Source organism: Pelobates fuscus, chromosome 9, assembly GCF_036172605.1.
Source record: "Pelobates fuscus isolate aPelFus1 chromosome 9, aPelFus1.pri, whole genome shotgun sequence".
Lineage (NCBI taxonomy): Eukaryota > Metazoa > Chordata > Amphibia > Anura > Pelobatidae > Pelobates > Pelobates fuscus.
Window position 1 is genome coordinate 83889957 of NC_086325.1, and position 18787 is coordinate 83908743.

The window sequence follows — 18787 nt, forward strand, 5'->3', positions numbered from 1 at the left end:
GAGATGGGTCTGTTAGCTAATGAAGACCAGAAAAAGGTAGACATTTTAAATAACAATTTTTCTTCAGTATATATTACTAAGGATCCTATGGCAAGAGATATGCAAATGATTGCTACAAAAAACTTGCAGATAACTTGTGATTGGATAACTCGAGAAAAGGTGCTACAGCTGTTAAAGAAAATAAATGTAAATAAAGCTGCGGGGCCTGACGGTATTCACCCACGAGTACTTCAGGAGCTAAGTAGCGAAATAAGTGAACCTCTGTGTTTACATTTTCAAAACTCTTTTGTTTCAGGTATTGTACCGGAGGATTGGAGGAAGGCAGGTGTCATTCCTATATTTAAAAAGGGTTCAAAATCCTTGCCTGGAAATTATAGACCTGTGAGTTTAACTTCTGTGACTGGGAAAATATTTGAAGGGCTATTAAGAGATAATATACAGGAATTTATTTGGAAGAACTTTGTTATTAGCAATAATCAGCATGGTTTTAAGAAACATCGGTCATGTCAAACTAACCAAATTGCATTCAACGAAGAAGTAAGTAGAAGTATAGATAAGTGTGTTGCAGTGGATGTGATCTACTTGGATTTTGCCAAGGCATTTGATACGGTTCCTCACAATAGGTTAGTCTTCAAACTAAAAGAAATTGGTCTAGATGATTATTCTTGTTCTTGGGTAGAACATTAGCTTAAGGATAGAGTTGTCAGGGCTCCGCGGGCAGCGGTGAGGGGAGGCTGCAATCCTCTCGCAGCACTCACCCTCGGTCCGTCGCCGCCCGCGGTCCCCTCTCCCCTTACCGATAAGCGAGCGGCGTCCTCTCCTCTTGACACGCCGCTCGCGTCCTCTTCTCCTCCTCCCAGCGGCAGCATGTCTAACACTGCACGCTGGGAGCCGGCACTATTATCTAAGCGCCGGGGTCACTCACGTGACCCGGCGTTAAAGCTACAGTGCAACAAACACAGTGGGGGGTATAGATATCCCCCACGTGTGTTTGTTAATACTGATTGGTGGTTAGCCAATCAGGATTCAGGCTAGGATTTAAATACTTACCTTTCCTGTCTATCTGTGCCCTGTTGTGGTCTTTGCTTTATAGTATTGATTCTGAACGTGTGCTTTCTGGTTACGTACTCTCTGGCTTGTTATACTGACTTTGTGACTTTCTCCTACCCTTTGACCTCGGCTTGTTTCTCGTTATTCTGTTTTCTGGTTCCCCTTACTCGGCTTGTCTCTTGACTATTCTGTGTGTGCTTAGCCCGGCCACTCTAAGGACCGGTACTGCACACTTTCTGTCTGTGTGTCTGTGTGTGTGTTAGCGTGTTGGGTTCCTCAGTATCGTGACAAGAGTACAACGAGTTGTCATTAATGGTAAATTTTCAGGCTGGACCAAAGTGGTAAGTGGTGTCCCTCAGGGTTCTATTTTGGGACCGCTTCTATTTAACATATTTATAAATGATCTTGAAATAGGCATTGAAAGCCATGTTTCAGTGTTTGCATATGACACAAAACTTTGTAAAGTAATAAAATATCAGCAGGATATTGCTTTGCTGCAGAGGGATTTGGATAGATTGGGGCACTGGGCACTAAAATTGCAGATGAAATTTAACATAGAGAAATGCAAAGTTATGCACTTTGGGTTCAAGAATGCACAAGCAACTTACACCCTTAATGGTAGTGTATTAGGGATAACCACACACGAGAAGGATTTGGGAATTGTTATAGACAACAAATTAGGCAGCAATATGCAATGTCAATCTGCAGTTGCTAAGGCCAGTAAGGTTTTGTCATGTATAAATAGGGGCATAAATTCTCGGGATGAAAATATAATTTAACCTCTTTATAAATCGCTGGTAAGACCACACCTTGAATACACTGTGCAATTTTGGGCACCTGTTCTAAAGAAGGATATCATGGCACTAGAAAAAGTGCAGGGATGAGCTACAAAATTGATAAAAGGAATGGAGCATTTTAGTTACGAAGATAGGTTAAAAATATTAAATCTCTTTAGTTTGGAAAAACGGCGCCTCAGAGGGGATATGATAACATTATACAAATATATTCAGGGCCAGTACAAAACATTATCTGGAAATCTATTCATAAACAGGGCTATACATAGAACACGAGGTCACACATTTAGACTGGAAGAAAGGAGATTTCATCTAAGACAAAGAAAAGGTTTTTTTACAGTAAGAGCAATAAGGATATGGAATTCTCTGTCTGAAGAGGTGGTTTTATCAGAGTCCATACAGATGTTTAAACTGCAATTGGATAAATACTTGCAAAAACATAACATACAGGGATATAATTTCTAATTAGTGGGATAATAGCTGCTTGATCCAAGGAGACATCTGACTGCTATTTTGGGGTCAAGAAGGATTTTTTTCCTAGTTTGTTGCCAAATTGGAAGTGCTTCAGACTAGGTGTTTATTGCCTTCCTTTGGATCAACAGCAAAATCATATGTGAGGAAGGCTGAACTTGATGGACGCAAGTCTCTTTTCAGCTATGTAAATATGTAACTATGTGGCTTTTTATAAAATTGCTTGCAGGCAGATGCCAAGGGTCTGCTCTTTGGGGACGCCTTTGTGAAGGAGTTAAATCAGCATGTTCCCATCTACATGCCCTTCAACAAGGCCAAACTGTCTCTCAGGAAGTTCTTCAGGTCAAGAGACTGTTTTTCCTCCAGGGCTGGTTGGCAGTGGAGCAGCGCCACAAGCAGAGCTGACTTCAAGGGCACAAGACCCCACCTCTCAGAGCCCTTCTCCTCTACCTCATCCCAGTACCAGTACTGCCTGCTGTTCCCCAGAGGTTCCTTCAGGGGCTGTGGTGCATCATCACCCTGTGCTAGAAACACTTCAGGTAAGCGTCCTTCCTTATTTATCAACTTATTTTTGCAGGCATACGGTCTCATTTTTTCCGTTAGTGGGAGGCTGCTGATGCTGCTGACAGTGAATGGATGTCAGATTGTGTTTGTGGATCCTCGGTTCAGTTGTCCTCGTTGGTCCAAGAGGAAATGCGTGCCCTCCTGAGAAAGGAGTGATAGAATTGCCACGGGGCCCACATTGTTTTCTAAACAACATTTTCCTTGTCTGGAAGAAGACTGGGGACTTCGATCCAGTTATCAATCTTCTCTACATCAATGCGTATGTAGTCTATCGCCATTTCATGATGGAAGGCATTACCTCCTTAGAGACTTGCTTTGCGAGAGCGATTGGTTCTCGTGCTTAGACCTGAAGGATGCATATCTTATGGTTTTGATATGCCACAAAGATAGACACTTTGTTCAGTTCTCGTGGCAGTGTCATATCTGGCAGTTCACCTGTCTCCCATTTGGCCTCAACTCGGCCTCCTTTTGTTTCACCAAGCTATTGAATCGAGTCATTGCAGCTCTGGGGAACAGGGAGATCAGGTCGAAAGTCTATTTGGGCGACATTCTGTTGATGGCACAAGATCTAGATGTTCTTCAACAGCAGACGTCCTTGATGATCTGCTCCAAGATCTGGTGTTCTTGAACAAGAAATTGGAACTGTTGCCATCTTGATCAGTTCAATTCATGGGGGTCTTCGTGGACTTGATTCAAGCAGTGCTTCATCTTTACCTCTCAAAAGTGGCCACAATCAGGTAGGACATCAGACGTTTACTGCACATCCCTCGAGTCACCTTGAGAGATCTATCGCAAACTCTAGGTCTCCTCTTATCCTCCATTCAAGGATCAATGATCAGGTTGTGTTTCTTTCAGACAAGGCACATCTCAAACTTCATTGGTGACTTTGCCACATGAGGACCTGGAAGGGCAAGGCGAGATTTGACTCCTGCACAGACTTCATACTGGAATCAAATACCAGGTTTCTGGGTTGGGGTGCAACTTGCGATGCATGGCGACAAGAGGTTTTTGGACTCACAACAAAAGGAACCTGCATATCAACTGCCTGGACATGATAGCTTTGCCATTTGCAGTTTCACTAAGAACAAGAGTCACTGCTCCCTAATTCTTTGCACTGAAAAATTTCCGCTGTCTGCTTCATAAACCGCTGGGGTGCTCCCACTCCAAACTCCTGCCGGACCTCACCAGAGACCTTTACCAGTATTGTCTGGACAAGAACTTGTTGATCAGGGTGGAATACCTACCGTGTCAGGACAATCTGTGGTGGAGTGGATCTCCCAGCACTGCAGGAATGCTAGTGATAGGCAACTTCATCTTCCTGTCTTGGTTGGTCTTAGAGGGTCATCTCTTTCTGGTTGTCAGGACCCTTTCCTGGGTTCCTGGGATGTGTCAAGACTATTTCTAGTGGCTCAGGATTTACTCTGGGGCTCATGGGCACTAAAATATCCTATCTGCACTAATGGCGAGCTTAGCATTGCTGTTGTCTGGAGAGGCACTTGGATGCCTTTACAGCCCTTGTAATGGCCATCCTGAATTACTTGGCTTTATAGTATGCAGACTGCTTTAGGGTGTTTGTCTTTTGAGGCCCCCTTCTTCTCGATACTCCCCCTTCTTGGACGTCGCAGTCATTCTTCATTTTATGAGGACTGGCTGGGTAACAGGGATTTGTCTCTTTAACAGCTTTTGGCTAGGCTTGCTCTTCTCCTTTGACTTGTGTCCCTTCATCGCAATTCGGAAATCGCGCTTTTGATGTTGTTACTTTTTTATGAAATACATTTTACTGGTTTTACTAACAATTTTACAATGTTAGTGATTTCTACTGTAGCTTCCTACCATTTTTTTTCTATATTCACATATATCTGGCCAAGCACAAATAGATTTTCGACATAAAAGACTGAAATTAATTGTTCCTGTTCAGACCAGCCTGCCTTTTGGGTTTGCCCTAAGTGTATGAACAACCTGATGGACCCCAACCCCTGTGGGCTCTGGTACGACCGAACATGCTGCACGGGCAGTAGTTCCACAACTGATCTTGAAGGTCTGAGAGTAAAAAACAAGGTGCTAAAGAGTACTGGGAACGGACAACAGTTTAAATATCCTGTCCTTTGGTGGGTCCCTGCTCAGATCTCAGGCTGGTTTCAGCTCATCTTGTGTCATTACAAAAAGAACCAGGGCCATTTGCATATCAGACTGATTCCACCCAAAAGGGCGTTCCAGAACTAAAATGCAGGCCGGCTCTCTCTGCACAAGAGATACTACAACCCCAGACGATCATTTCAGTCTTGTTAGGTCTCGTCAGTAAGGTATAGCGGATACCCGTCTAGGCACCGTGAGCAAGTGGTCCACACCTGGATTACTCTTTTAACTTGGGGAGAGCAAAACACAAAGTGCAAGAGAGTACTGAGAATGGGCAACAGCTCAAATAACCTGCCCTTCAGTGGGTCAAAAGGGTAAAATACTCAACTCTCACTCTTCAATATGAATTGACAGAAACTCATATATGCAAATTAATTTGTAGACATAGGAAGAGATCTGAAGTAAATATTCAATTAATATAATGAAGATGCATAAGAATAGGTTGTTGTTTCAAGGAAAATTATGACTATCCAGTGAAGAATTCATTTTTTGCAAAATTGGCCTTCGCTTCAAATTGGGTTTTTGTCTTCTTTTGAATTAACAGCATAAAAATATGTGTTTAAAGGTTGGACTCAAGAGTCTTGAGTATTTTTCTTTCAACCTAGATTACAATGTAACTATGTTATAGCTAGAATCTCAGAATATAGAATAGATTCTTAATGTCTCAGTGTGTACACACAGAGTCACTGTATTATGATTTGCAGGCAAAAATAAAATAGAAATATTCTGCTTTTGCAGGCTTTCAAACTTGAAAGGCATGTTTGAGCTCTGAACTACCCAGGTCTATGTCTGCCCCCCACCCCCAACCTCCCTTCAAGCACCACTTACTAACCCTTATGTATAGTATACATAGCATACTATTAGCTATAACAAGAACAATCCAACCCATACTTTTTATAAAAGTACTTGAGACAGAGATATGCAAATAATACCAGTCAAGCTTCATATAAAAGATTTATCTTGCTGCACTTATAGTTTCTGATGTTAAGTGTCCCTGAAACCATACAATAAAGCCTTGCTCTTTCTTTTGCATACAAAACATTTTCTATTTATGTTCTCTAATTTATATGCCGTTTTTGTTAAGTATTTGAACCACAAGCTATTTAAACATTGACTTTTTCCATTTTTTCAGTTTATCCAAGACATGTTGACTTGAATAATTTGTCTTTCACACTTTCATTGACTGTGAATGTCACTAGTTACATAGAGAATGCTTTCAACGTTACGCATCATCTTGCTTATGAGCGGCACAAACATACATTGGACACAGTAGAACGATCCCTGCATTTCATTTCTTTTCTAAATTAACGCTAAGTAATGTTTCAAATAAGCTTTTTTTTCACATTTAAAAAAGAAAACGTTGAACATTCTTTGAACAGGCTCAGCAGGCATACTTTTCTTATTGTTTGTAAACAAAATGGTTTAGTGCCTCTGTAATACATTGATGTACTCAACAAGTATATGCAAGTTTTATGTCGACTTGAGGAAAGGAGATTTTACATGCAGAAGTAACAAGGGTTCAACTACTTTGAGAGGCTGTGCTGGCAAAGTGCTTAGGTGTTTTTAAAATGGTCTGAATAATTGTATTTAACAAACTAAAATATATCAAGGTATTAAAACTGAAGTTAGCATTGTCCTCCTGTCAGGAGAACCAAAATAACTCTTAGGCCATTACAAAATCACTGGCTTGACCCCAACCAACTACCACCAATAAAATTTTCATACACACATGTGCACACAACACACTTCCAGATACACAGATACTTAACCTCAGACACTCACACACAGAGATATGCATGCATAGACATACTTACAGATGCACCGTTACATATACACACAGAGGTAAAAACTACCAGATACACACACAAATACACTCTGCCAGAGACACTCACACAAGGAGAGTTACATACTGCCAGGCCTACACACATACACACTGCCAGACGCACACACTCACAAACACACAGATACATACACTCTTAAATACATAATGCTAGACAGACAAGCACACAGAAATTTTTATTGCCATTCCTTTACACAGATACACTCTGTCACACACAGTTTAGTCCAGTAGAAGGCCTGCTCTGCCACAGATTTATATCACCTCAACTACACTATGTAGTGTCACAATGCCTCAAACAGGCACCATTTCTAAAAAAATAGATTTAAAAAAAACAGAACTCTGATGTAACCCACCACCTAAACTCCCAAGTAAAAGTGTTTTAGTTACCCTGAAAACACATATAAACAGTAAAAATTATTCACACAGTAGGGTGAGAGCTGACACCTCAAAATCAATACTACCACTAAACTCTTGAAGGTAGTAAGTACATCCACTTATAATCTGCAACAGAACATAAAATACAGATAATAGTGTAGTATATTAAAACAAGGTATAATAAACGTAAGCCAACTGGTCAAACTCACATGTTGCTGAGCCTATTATTTACCAGGCTCAGACTTTCAACGTTCTTTACAGGTATAACCTCCAGATTTCTGCTCCCAAATCCTGTTCATCCACCTTAACGGATATCACCATAGACGCGAGTGCGTCATCACACGATGACGTCGAACGTTGCGGCATTCTGACGAACATCACAACGCAAACGGCGGAAGTGACGAAGCGAGACTCTCTGAACCCAAAAGTCCAAAAATTACGCGCAACACGAAGAGGAAAGCCGCATGAAAATCGAAATAAAAGCAGATTGGGCATTTTATTTGTATGCACTTGATAAAGACCGTTTCAAGGTTGAAACGCGTTGTGCTGTATGTTTATTTTTAAACCTTCTGGACAATTCCTTAATAAATTGTTTTGCACCTGAATTATTCTGGATCAAGATTATTAAGGTGGATGATCAGGATCTGGGAGCAGAAATTCGGAGGTTATACCTGTAAAGAACCTTGAAAGTCTAAATAATAGACTCAGCAACATGTGAGTTTGAACAGTTTTCTTACATTTATTATACCTTGTTTTAATATACTACAGACTCTACAGATTATAAGTGCATGTGCTTACTACATCCCCCATCTTTTCCTTGTTGAAAAAAGTTCCAAAATGTAAAGACTATATCTGAGGTAGGATCTTTGTTTGTCAACAAAGGAAAAGATGGGAGAATTCTAAATGAACAAGTATATCAATATTTAAACATCAATACCTCACGAATACCTGTGTTTTATCACCTACCTAAAATCCACAAGGATAAAGTAAATCCACCAGGTTGGCCGATAGTCTACTGGAAATAGAATTAATCACAGAGACTGTCGGAATATATTGATAAGTGTTTACAACCCCTGGTACAACAGAATCTGAGTCATCTTAAAGACACAATGAATGTTATTCAAGTTTTATATACCATAGAATGTAAAGGACATTTTATTTTGGTTACAGCAGATGTAGGGTCGCTGTATGCCATAATCCAACACGATATGGGTTGCAAAGCCACAGCAACATTTTTAAAAGAATCCCAAATGTATCCCAAAGGCCAAATAGATTTAATTATACAAGGAATTGAACCTATTCTCCAAAACAATAATTTTTGGTTCCAGGAAGAGCTGGAAGAGCTACAACAATAGCTGCAGTACAAATCTGGTCACATGCAGGTGGTACATAGACAATATTTTTTTCATATGGAGGGGATCGGAATCACAACTAATTGATTTTTTTACTTTTTAAAACACTAATAACTGGGGCATAGTTTTAACCACAGAATATAATACTCAGGATATCAACTTTTTAGACATTACAGTGTACACCCACAATAACTGTACAAAAACTAAAACTTATTTCAAACCCATTGATGTTAACAAATATATACACCTAAATAGCTGCCATTTTTCACCATGGCTACAGAACGTACTTAGATCACAGTTCCTAAGAATGCAGAGGAAATGTACGGATCTACACACTTTCCGTACCCAGGCAGAGAGAATGAGCAATCAATTTATTGAAAAGGGTTACGACACTAAAACATAAAAAAAAAACACTGTAGATGAAATTTCCGAAATAGACCATTTTCCATTACTACAATATAAACCAAAAAAATTAAAGGACACAATATATACCCCTTGTTTGTCATTTCAATCACAATCATCATCACATTAGATGATAAACAATTTTTGGCCTATTTTAAGAAATCCGGTACTGCATGACCTTTTAACAGAAAAAAACAAAAATAATATACAAAGGAGCACCCAAGTACAAAATCATATAAGAGTCACTAAACCACAGATGTTTTTACATAAGGATGGCTTTTTTGGGTGCAGAATATATTAGGCCTGCAGGAACACTAACAGTAAAAAAAGACATAAAATAATTTAAGGATCCCAAGGAACAAAAATAATATAGAATAAAAAACATAATTACCTGTTTTACGAAAAATGAAATGTATATCCTTACTTGCCCCTGCAATTTGCACTATGTAGGAAGAACTAAACATCTACACATTCGAATCAATCAGTGCGTAAGGAATATAAAGAAGGGTTTTGACAAACACAATGTGTCACTTAATTTTAAACAAGCCCATAATAGTGATCCGAAATGTCTTGATTTTATGGCAATAGAAAAAGTTACTTTTAGTTGGAGGGGTGAGGATAATATAGAGAAGTTGGGAAAAAAAGAAATGAAATAGATCTAGACATTAAAGACATTAGAAACTTAGAAGCATAGAATGTGATGGCAGATAAGAACCATTCAGGCCCAGGGCTGGATTAACATAGGCGCTGATGGAGCTGCAGCTGCAGGCCCATGCCCATGGAATAGGCCCATTGATTTAAAAAAAAAAACAATTATTAGCTTTATTTTTTTGTTTTTTACACACTACTCTTAGGGTTGCCACCTGGCCGGTATGTATTTGAGGCTGCCTGGCCTGTGCTGATATTGCAGTAATACCGGCAATACAAATGCCGGTATTTTTCTCAGTATAAACAGAGATTACTCTGCAATACCAGCACCGGTCAGTAGGGGTCGCTGTGTGTGTGTGGAGAGAGGCAAGTATAGAAAGTTACAGCATATACATGCATCTCTCTACTCACTGATCTGCAGGGGAGCAGCTACACAGCACAGATAGTCCAGACAGCAGCTTCCAGCCTGCAGAGACAGCCCAGGGAAGTGAGGGATGGGGTAAAGGCTGCAGGGAGACATGGGGACACTGAGACACTAGGGGACACTGTGAGAAAAGGGGACACAGGGAGACCTCTGGGGACGCTGAGACACTTGAGGACACTTGGAGACACTTGGAGACACAGGGACACAGACACACATGGGGGCACTGAGACATGGGAACAAAGACACACTTGGGGACACTGGGACATAGGGACACTGAAACACTAGGGGACACTGAGAAATCTGGGAGACATGGGGACACAGACACTTGGGGACACAGACACACATGTGGACACTTGGGGACACTGAAAAAATTGGGACACTGACACATTTGGGGACACTGGGAGACATGGGGACACTGAGACACTAGGGACACAATGTCCCCAAGTGTCTCAGTGTCTCCATGTCTCCCAGCCAGTATCTCTGGTGTCTCAGTATCCTCATGTCTCCCAGTGTCTCAGTGTCCCCATGTCTCCCACTGTCTCAGTGACCCCAGTGTCTCAGTGTTCCCATGTCTCCCAGTGCCCCTAGTCTCCCAGTGTCCCCATGTCTCCCAGTGTCCCCAAGTGTCTCAGTGTCCCCATGTCTCCCAGCCAGTATCCCTGGTGTCTCAATGTCCCCATGTCTCCCAGTGTCTCGGTGTCCCCATGTCTCCCACTATCTCAGTGTCACTAGTGTCTCAGTGTTCCGATGTCTCCCAGTGTCCCTAGTGTCTGTATCCCTAGTGTCTCAGTGCCCCCATGTCTCCCAGTGTCCTCAAGTGTCTCAGTGTCCCCATGTCACTCAGCCAATATCCCTGGTGTCTCAATGTCCCCATGTCTCCCAGTGTTTCACTGTCCCCATGTCTACCACTGTCTCAGTGTCCCTAGTGTCTCAGTGTTCCCATGTCTCCCAGTGTCCCCATGTCTCAGTGTTCCTAGTGTCTCAGTGTCTCTGTGTCTCCCAGTGTCCCCATGTCTCTCAGTGTCCCCTAGTGACATGGGGACACTAGGAAACATCGGGACACAGACACTAGGGGACACTGGGTGACATGGGGACACAGAGATATGGGGCACTGAAACATTGTGACACATAGTGACACTGTGATACATAGGCTTAGTGTCCCTCAGTGTCCCCAAGTCTACCGGTGTCCCCAGGTGTCTCAGTGTCCCCATGTCTCACAGTGTCCCCTAGTGACATGGGGACACTGGGAGACACGGTGACACAGGCACTACGGGACACTGGCCTGCATGGAGACACTGGAAGACAGGGAGACACTGGGAGCAACCCATCTATACAGCAGAATCAAACTGTAAGTCGTTTTTGGTGATTTTACAGAATTTTCTCTTATGTCACTCCTTGTGATTTACATCATGTGATGTCACACACATAATTAGTTAAGGTATTTATTTCCAAGAAAGGTGGCAACCAAAACTACTCTTCACATACTCTTGCTTAAGTATGGAAACTTAAGAGGGATATATGGAAACAAAACTTGTGTGGACTAGCTGAAATGAAATTAGTTAAGGTAATGTTGACTGTGGTCTCTCTAACACTGTGGCATGTTCCCTTTCTTCTACACTCACTACATCCATATTTTCTCTGTCTCAGACTGTATACCAGGAGCTTCTGCCTGGTAGTAAGAAGGTAAGGAGACAAGTGGACATGTGAGTGCTAGGGGACACTTGTGCCAACAGCATCCTGAGCTTAGCATAAATGCGTCTAATGATGCGCTCGCATGCTCTTGGCCAGCATGCATGATTGGCAGGCAACCTGACATGCAGTCATGCCAGGCCTTTCAATTCTTTGGGCAGACACGCCTCCTTTTTGGGCATTTTTGTCCCTTTCAGGAGTGCTGTTTACATGATCTGCGTCAGTGGCCCACCCTTTTACACTGCCCATTGTCTTCCTGTGTCACTGGACACTGCTGTTAGGGGGTATGGATTTACTTGAAAGGCGAAAGCATGAATTAGAGAGAGATTAGCATATTTTAAGATAATCTGAGTTTTCGTATAGCTGCATCCTATCAGTTTCCCTCTAACAACATCTCCACCAGATACATAAGGCTTGAGATGTATGACTGTTTTAGTGTTTATGGTCGATAAGATTCTGTACTTAGGCCCCTCATAATTATCAGCACCAGGCCCACGGCGCTCTTAATCTGGCCCTTTTCAGGCCCATCTAGTCTGCCCAATTTTTTAAATACTTTCATTAGTCCCCAGCCTTATCTTATAGTTAGGATAGCCTTATGCCTATCCCACGCATGCTTAAACTCTTTTACTGTGTTAACCTCTACTGTGGTGGAATCTCGGTAAAAATAAATTTAGTAGGCCGAGATTACCACGTGGCATGTGTACGTGCATATGCTGACGTATCGATCAGTTGGTTGCACGTGGCAAGATACGATCAGTAGTGTACGGAGCATGTGCAAGAATACAGGATATAGTATTCCCCTCCTCCATTGTGCTGGACAAGCCATGCGGTCAAACAGGAAGTTAATTCTTATTTGTGTTGATTGGTCAAGAGAATGTGCGGGTGGAGCTTAATATGGGAGGAGTTATGTGCCTATATAAGGAGCCTGCACTATTGTCCGGGGCTCAGAACTTGCTGTATTTTGGTGACATTAGTCCCTCTGAGTCCCGATCGGTGATCCAATAAAGAATCTCTTCCTTCCTGAAGAAACCTGTGTCCATCTCTCTGTGCTTGGCTTCCGTCAGTTTCTCCGGTATCATTTGGTGCATTGGCTGGGAAGCTCATCGTTCAACGGTAGCTGAGAGGCAGAGGCGTGAGACGGTCTATCTTTGCCCACGTTCTCTACGGCTGCACCCCTGAACTTCTGCGTGGACCTCCCTTCGTCTCGGCGCCACTGGTCTGTTGTCCAGGAGATCATCGGCCTCTACGTGAGAAGTGCTGGGGTGTCCCCGTCGATGAGTGTGAACTCAGGTTCAGGAACGAGGAGGTAAGACAACTGCTGTTTTAGACGGCAGGACCCACTAGGGGTATACCGATTGTGCGGTAGGCCCAAAGGGGTTTGAATCTGTGTATCTGCCCCCTCTGTCGGAGGGAAGGAGCGAAGGCGCACCGCTCGATCGAACGCTCTTTAGTCAGACCGTTTGATTTTGTTAGTCAGGCGGGGTCCTGGTGTAAATAGCCCTAGCCGGACACCGGTGTCTTGTCTAGACTAGCGTTCTAGGGTGTATATTACGTTCGCTAGGTCGGAGGGACCGGGAGACTAAGCGGCGCCTGTGTAAATTCGGTTCGCTAGCTCTCAACCTATCTGGGCTAAGTGGGAAGGCGTGTAAATTTGGAACCCACTAGACTTTTGATAGTGCGACTAAGAGGCGCCTGTGTAAATTCGGTTCTCTAGCTCGCTATATGTGGTGATTGGGCAGTGTGGCTAACCAAAACGGGTGTATATAGTTTTAGGTAGTCCATCAAGGTACTGGCCAATAGTTTAGTTGGGAATTGTAAATGTGATAAAGATTGTTTAGTAAAGTGTATATCTTGTTAGATAGCGCGAGCTCAGCCGTCTAACGAGAGTGTTAATAGTGTGTTGCTGTATTATAGTGCACGGTACCATAACCCTGTATATTTACTGACACTGTATATAAGTACTAATCATTGTCGTCTATTGCATGTTTTAACACCATAACCACTAATAATTGTATTGTGACCCTAACTTGTGCTTTGACCTATGTTAACCGTACTATAACCGCTATTTGTAAAAGACGATGTTACTGGGGTGTGTTATAGACGGGTAATTCATATATAGAGAATTATAGCGTGGGTGACTGTATAGTTTCGCCAAAGGGCATAATATTGATTATCTAGTGACTGGTGTAACAGCTGTGTGTGTACGGGAATTCCCTGAGTGTTTATTGTGTTATTGTATACGTTTCACTTGGTAACCGTACCACGTGGTGCTGTTGCCAGAGGAAACGGGTGTGACTGTTGAATAGTACGCGTGTATAGTATTCGTTGTCGACGACGTTCCATTGTTAAGTATGGGTGCGTCGCAGTCAACGATTCCGGATCCCTTAGGTTGTATGGTGAAGAATTTTAAAAAGGGATTCAAAACTTGTGATTTTGGGGTTAAAATGTCTCCTGTACGTTTGGTCACTTTGTGTACTAGGGAGTGGCCTACTTTGGTTGCGGCATGGCCGCCACGTGGCAGTTTGGATCCAACTCTGGTACAGCGCTTACACGTGGCTGTATCGGGTAGGCCTGAACTTTACGGCCAGTTTCCTTATATTGATTGTTGGAGACAGGCCGTAAATGACTCGCCAAAATGGCTTCAGACATGCCACGAGGAGCAGTGTCGCCTCATGGTAGCTAGGACTTATTTGTCCACTAGGACTGGTGTTAGGCCCATTTTGGACACGCCCCCTGAGTCCGAGATCCCTTTGCCGCCCCCTTACTTTCCGTTAAGAGGAAGTGACGCAAATGCAGGAAGTCCTGCAACCCTCCCCTCATTACCCCCATCCACTTCCGCTTCCTCCTCCAGTACAGAATCCACCCCCTCTCGTACTAAATCTCCCCTTCCGGAATCAGAACCAACCCCCATTAAATCCGAATATCCTGATTTGGCGCCACTTCAGACTTCCGGTCAAGCTTCATCTAGCTCGACTCGAAGTGTTTTATTTACAACCTTTTCCCAAAACCAAGTTCCCACATCCCCATACCCTATTTCTCCCCGACTGGAACCTATGACTGACGCCCCTCCACGTAGCCCCATACAGACCCGACAACTGACCGGTACCCAACAATTAAAGCACTATCAGATGCCTCTTCGCCTGAATCCCGGGTCAGCCTATATCGATGCCGCAGGTCAAATGGCACATGCTGACCCAGTCTTTGTATATGTCCCATTCACGACAACCGATCTCTTAAATTGGAAGACCCACAATTCCTCGTATACTGAGAAACCACAAGCTATGACTGATCTGTTCACCTCAATAGTACAGACGCATAACCCGACATGGGCTGATTGCCAGCAGTTATTAATGACTTTGTTTAATAATGAGGAAAGGACAAGAATTAATCAAGCAGCCATTAAAGCACTAGAGGATAGAGCCCGTACTTTGGGCATGGGCCGCAACACATTACCCCAACACCGATCCCGATTGGAACGTAAATGGTGCTGATATGGTCCAACTCAGAGCCTATAGAGACGCTATAATTGCTGGCATGAAAGCCGGAGGAAAGAAAGCTATTAATATGTCGAAGACAGTTGAGGTGATTCAGAAAAGCGATGAAGCGCCCAGTGTCTTTTATGACCGATTATTGGAGGCATACCGCTTGTATACCCCCTTTAATCCGGAAGACGCAGATAATTCCCGAATGGTGAACTCCGCCTTTGTCAGCCAAGCTTACGGAGATATTAAGCGCAAGCTACAAAAGTTAGAAGGGTTTGCAGGTATGTCAATCACCCAACTAATGGAGGTAGCGAATAAGGTGTATATGAATAGGGAAACAGAAAGTAAGAAAGAGGAAGAGCGCAAGATGCGTAAAAAGGCTGATATGCTAGCGGTAGCGATCGCAGGCGTAGATAGACGGGGCCCAGATAGAGGCGATAGTAGATGGAATAGGGAGCCTTTGAGTAGGAATCAGTGCGCGTATTGCAAGGAAGAAGGGCATTGGAGGAACGAATGTCCACAAAGAGAGCAGTACGAGAGAGACCAACCCAGGGCAGGTTACGGAAACTTTAGAGGCAGAGCGAGAGGTAGAGGAGGCCCCGGAGGGAGTAATGGTAATAGAGGGAGTAATGGGAATAGAGGAAGTGTTAGGGAAGACAGGTATATTCCAGCAGCGCAAAGGTCCCGCGATAGAGAAGGTAGGGACTTTGTAGGATTGGCTGACACGGTCATGGAGGACTATTGATACCGACCGGGCTCCATCCCCCTTGGTCGAGCGGAGCCTATGGTCGATGTATCAATAGGGGGAAAAAGGAGTGCGTTCATGATCGACACTGGTGCTGAACATTCAGTGGTGACTAATCTAGTTGCTCCTCCATCTGGAAGGACTATTACTGTGATAGGAGCAACTGGAAGAAGTGCTGAAAAACCGGTTCTTAAAAGTCGACTCTGTACATTGGGAGGCCACGTAGTAAAACATCAGTTCCTTTATATGCCTGAATGTCCAGTCCAATTGCTGGGACGGGATATGCTATCTAAGTTACAAGCGCAGATTACGTTCCTACCAAATGGAACAACATCCTTAAAGTTTAATGGACCTTCAGGTATTATGACATTATCCGTACCAAAGGAAGAAGAGTGGAGACTTTATACAGCGTTGACTAGCCAAAACCCTAGGAGTGATGAGTCCTTATTCAACATACCAGGAGTTTGGGCAGAGAACAACCCACCAGGACTGGCCCGCAATATTCCACCTATTAAAATCGAACTAAAACTTGGGGTTTATCCAGTGAGCCTAAGACAATATCACATCCCGCAGAAGGCTAAGAAGAACATCCAATCTTATCTGGATAAGTTCATACGGTATGGTATCCTAAAATTCTGTACTTCCCCCTGGAACACCCCATTGCTGCCTGTTCAAAAGCCCGGTACAGATGAGTATCGACCTGTGCAGGACTTGAGAGCAGTCAATGATGCGGTTGTTAGTATACATCCAGTCGTGCCCAATCCATATAACCTGCTTGCTTTAATTCCGGGCGGGGCTACTTACTTTACAGTCTTAGATCTCAAAGATGCCTTCTTTTGCCTCCGAATTGCCGCAGAAAGTCAATGTATTTTCGCTTTCCAATGGGAAAACGCTGTAACGGGCTCAAAACGCCAAATGACCTGGACAAGACTGCCCCAAGGGTTTAAAAATTCACCTACCCTATTTGGTTCAGCTCTAAGTCAAGATCTACTGGATTTCGAGTCTATCCCAGGAGAGTGTGTATTGTTACAATATGTAGATGACTTGTTGGTAGCAGCAGTTACAAAAGAAATCTGTCAGCAAGCGACGCACGATCTACTACACATTCTCTGGAAGGCAGGATACAAGGTGTCTAGAAAGAAGGCTCAGTTGTGTTTGCCAACTGTCAAATATCTGGGATTCCATATCTCTGAAGGTCAAAGAATTATGGGGCCAGAGAGAAAAGAAGCTGTGTGCCAAATACCGATACCCAAGAATAGAAGACAAGTGCGAGAATTCTTGGGGGCAGCAGGCTTCTGTAGGATATGGATTCCCAGCTACGCGATACTGGCAAAACCTCTGTACGCAGCTATCAAAGGTACAGAGCACGACCCCTTCTTGTGGACCCAAGAACAGCAAACGGCATTTGAAGATGTGAAGAAGGCTTTGATGAGTGCCCCAGCATTAGGTCTACCTGATCACACACGACCATTCTACCTGTATGTACATGAGCAAAGAAGAATGGCTGTGGGAGTATTGACACAGTACTTGGGATCATGGCAAAGACCTGTTGCCTACATGTCTAAGCAATTGGATGCAGTGGCCAGCGGACTTCCACCTTGTCTAAGAGCCGTAGCTGCAGCTGCCCTGCTAGTAGCTGAAGCCGATAAACTCACTCTGGGTCAAGAACTTTATGTACGAGTCCCACATGCAGTACAGACGTTGTTGGATTACAAAGGAAATCATTGGTTTAGTAACAGCCGTATGACCAAGTATCAAGCAATGTTGTGTGAAAACCCAAGAGTGCATTTAGAGACTGTAAACACCTTAAATCCAGCTACCCTTTTGCCACAACCTACTGAAAGTCAACATGATTGTTTGGAAGTAATGGATGAAGTATTTTCAAGTAGACCAGATCTTCGTGATTTTCCCATCCAGAACCCCGATGTTCAATATTACACCGACGGCAGTAGTTATGTGAAAGAAGGGATCCGCTATGCAGGATATGCAGTAACAACAATAGACAAGGTGATAGAAGCTCGGCCACTGGCGAAAGGAACATCAGCACAAAAGGCAGAATTGATAGCACTGACACGAGCGTTACAATTGGCTGAAGGTTTAAGAGTGAACATCTACACGGACTCCAAGTATGCGTTTTTAACCACTCTTTGTATAAAGAAAGAGGACTATTGAATTCAGAAGGCAAAGAAATCAAGTATGCAGCTGAAATCCTACAACTATTGGAAGCAGTGTGGGAGCCGAAAGAAGTCAGTATCATACATTGTCGAGCGCATCTGAGAGGAGATGGTGATGTAACCATGGGAAATCGGATGGCAGACAGTACAGCTAAGCGTGCCGCTGAATCGGGAAGACAGGAGTATGTGGGGCATATAGCTGCTCTTATACCTACTCCACTGTCTCAATGGACTCCAGTTTATACAGCTCAAGAAGAGGAGTGGTTAAAGACTGAACCAGGAAAGTATTTGGAGAACAAGTGGTATCAGCTAGAAGATGGAAGAATAGTCATACCAGCATCACTAGCGGTAGAAATTGTCCAAAATTATCACAACGGGACACATTCTGGGAGAGACAGCACAGAAGAATCTCTCAGAAAACATTTCTACATACCAAGATTGTCCAACTTGACTCAGGCCATTGTACGCAGATGTGTAACGTGTGCTAAAAATAATGCAAGACAAGGACCAGTAAAGCCACCAGGAGTCCAGTTTATGGGGGGACTCCCCATGTCCGATCTACAAATAGACTTTACAGTGATGCCTAAATCGGGTGGACATCGTTACCTGTTGGTAATTGTGTGCACCTATTCAGGCTGGGT